The following is a 3,516-nucleotide window of genomic DNA, read 5'->3' as shown; positions in this document are numbered from 1 at the left end:
GTCAGGACACATATGGGAGGCAACCAATGGATGTTTCTCTCTCACATTGATGTTTCTCTCTCTCTCTCTCTCTCTCTCTCTCTCTCAGCATGTCCTCGGGTGAGGCTTAAAAAAAATAAAAAGGAACTTGTTTTTAAAAAAAATGTGAATGACTGTAAGATAATCTGTTTTTGGACTCATGTGTTTCCCAGGTGGATATAGTTTGTAAACAATGTGAATAAAATATTTAACATGTTGAACTGTCTCTGTTTTTTAACTTCAGCAGAACATACCCAGCAAAGCACTGGCAGCCTAAACCTTTGAGGACCCTTCCGTTGGTTTCGTAGCTTAGGAGATGGGGAGTTTTAAAGTGCCCCAAGATATGCAAGAAATATATGGAGTAATCCTACCTCCATAAGACAGAGGTCCCCTCAAAAAACAGCCCTAGTCAGTATGGCTAAGTGGATAGAACGTCGGCCTGTGGACCAAAGGGTCCCGGGTTTGATTTCAGTCAAGGGCATATACCTGTTTCAGGCTTCTCCCCGGCCCGGGTCCTGGTCAGGGCGTGTGCAGGAGGCTACCAATCGATGTGTTTCTCTCACATCGATATTTCTCTCTGTCTTTCCCTCTCTCTTCCACCTCTCCCTAAAAATCAATGGAAAAATATCCTCAGGTGAGGATTTTTTTTTTTTAAAAAACCGCATGGGCCAGTGAGGCCGAGATATGTTTTTGTGTGGTGCACACATACACAAAAACTCTTTTTTTGTTGTTGTTCTGATTTTTGTTCTGTGTCGTACTATGAATTAGTTTCCTTGATTACAAATCAGGAGATTTACAGAAAAATCCAGTTTTCCCATTTCTTATAAAAACCAGACCTGGCAGCACTGGTTTCCCGGTGTCTGGAGCTGTGTGGAACTCTCCCTTTGGGCAGAGCCTCCAGGCACCGCCCCCCTCCGCCTTCCAGCCCTGCTCTTGCACTACTGTGGTTGGTTTGTTAGTTTCATGCATCCAGAGAGCTTGCACATGTTTAATTTGGGCTCCCTGTCCTGGCCGCCTAAAAAGGTAGGTACCATATTAATGCACTGGGTCAGAGCCCACAGCCCGGCTGAGAGTGTCCAGGAAACTGGACCTGAGGGAACAAGAGGGGCACTGGGAGCTTTCGGGCAAAGAGCCTGGCAGAACCAAGCAGCTCAGGGGACGGCAGGGACTGGGGTGGGGGCAGAGCAGGCAGCACTGAACAGGACTGGGGAGCAACGCACAACCTAGGAGATGCTGTCCTACCCCCAGAGGGGGCATCAGGCAACTCCGAGAACTCAAACAATGAATCCCTCTGCTACTCCAGAAGTTGTCGCTTTATAAAACCATTAAATCCTCTTTGTATCAGTTTCCTAAGGCTGACCAAGACAAATCACCAAATTTGATGGCTTGAAACATCAGAAATTGCCCTGGCCGGTGTGGCTTAGTTGGCTGGGCGTCTGTCTGGTGCACTGAAGGGGTCGCTGGTTCGATTCCTGGTCAGGGTACATGCCCGGGTTGTGGGCTCAATCCCCGTAGGGGACATGCAGGAGGCAGCCAATCCATGTTTTGCTTTCACATCGATGTTTCACTCTCTCCTCCTTCTCCCTTCCTCTCTCAAAAATCAATTTAAATATCTTTTAAAATTCCGTTAAAAACCTAGAAATTTATTTTCTCACAGTTCGGGAAGCTGGACGTCTGGTGTTGGCAGAGCCAGGCTCCCGGCACGGGCTCTCGGGATGGGCCCTCCTGGCCTGTTCCAGCTCCTGGGGGCTCCAGATGTTCGGTAGCTTGTGGCTAAAGCTCCCATCTAAAGCTCCCATCTCAGCCTCCCTCTCCTCCTCCCCTTTGCTCTCTGAGGACGCTTATCATTGGATTTAGGGCCTAGCTCATCTCAAGACCCTTAGCTTAATGACCTGCAAAGACCATTTTTCCAAAGCAGGTCGCCTTCCCAGGTCCCGGACGTTGGGACATGGACATGTCCTTTGGGTGGGGGCCATCATTCAGCCCGCTCTGCCCTTTAAAATGAGGGTTTTACTCCAGTGGGGAATGAAGTATGGTAGATAGTTTAACTTTAACCCCGTTGTTTGGCTTCTGTACTTATTTGCTTTAACAATAGAAAAGTTATTTTGGTTTTCTGAATTATATAAATCATCCCATTAGATTAAATACCCTATTGATTGTAATGTGAAATCCCATTTGTAGTGGTCATACTGGTCTTAGAAAGTACATTTTCCTTTACCTGGGAAGGACAGCACAGTTATCCCAAGATCAGAGGGCTCTAGTTAACGTGTCCTTGTTGACTCAGTGTTCCTGAGACCCAAAACTGTAATTTAGATAACATGCCTAAGTTTAACCCAGGTTACTAATTCCAGACCCGAGGGCTCTAGATAATGTGTTTCTGTCAATTCAGTGACCCTGAGACCCAAAACTATAATTTAGATAACATGCTGCTTCTGCTTCTGTAAACTGCTTTTTTGCAAACCAGGTTCCTCATTCCAAACCTTGAGATGTAATCAATACCTTTGTGATCTTTGCCTATATAAGTCCGGCTTTGCCATCATCTTATCACTATGAGATTTGGGAAAGCAAAATGGCCCCTCATAGTCCCGGATTGCAATAAATGTGACTCTTTCATTCGGAAAAAAAAAAAAATGAGGGTTTTACTTAAACATAGAGTTTCATAAGACAATTCATCCAAGAACAGAAAATACAACGGACTGTTTAAGATAGCACACTTTAAGCAAGCCATACCAAATAACTAAAAACAACAGAAAATGCAAAATTCACTTAGCAAACAGTCAAATGAGAGAATGCATATCCCCTCCGTAAAAAGGACCGCCATAGAGCTTTCCATAGCAAACTTCCCGGATGTTACTAGGAGAGAAGATGGTGGAGATAGCGAAGTAAAGGCAACTCTTTTCAGATACTTTTCAATAAAGGGGGCAATGACAGGAGAGGCCTGGGAGATGAAGAGAAGATCTGAGGAGACGCGTAACAGCAGGTCTGCACACCAAGGGGACTGATACGGAAAGAAGGGAAGAACTGGCGATTCGAGAGAGGGCGGGGGTAACTCCTGAGGAGGCAGGAGGCAGAGGACGGTGCGTGTGTGGGTCTGACCTCGGGTGGGAGCACAGTTCACCTCTGTCAACGGGAAGGAAAGAAGAGCAGGTGGCTGTCGATGCTGGCAAGCTGGGGATGCGGGTGGAGGGACAGATGGGGGAGTTATTCTATCCTTGGTGAATAAGGAGTTGAGAGGGCAGGGGGACACATGGAGAGCTTGCTGAGGACAGAGACTGACTTCCGCACAGCGCCGAGGGCCCACTTGAGGTTTGTGGTCACGTGTGTAAAAGCCCAGGCAGCAGGGCTGTGTTTGGCTCCAGCCACAGTCATCTCAGCCCAGGAAGAGGCGTATTTTACCAGGCTGCGTCTGGAGTAACTAGGACTTTAAAGCATAAAATGTAAACACAGTAAGAAGGGAAAGTAATGGCATGAAGAGGGTGATGACCAGTGAAGTTTCTG

This window comes from Myotis lucifugus, unplaced genomic scaffold (assembly GCF_000147115.1).
Source record: "Myotis lucifugus unplaced genomic scaffold, Myoluc2.0 scaffold_218, whole genome shotgun sequence".
NCBI classification, from domain to species: domain Eukaryota; kingdom Metazoa; phylum Chordata; class Mammalia; order Chiroptera; family Vespertilionidae; genus Myotis; species Myotis lucifugus.
The sequence above is the reverse complement of the archived record's forward strand: the minus strand, read 5'-3'. Positions refer to the sequence as shown.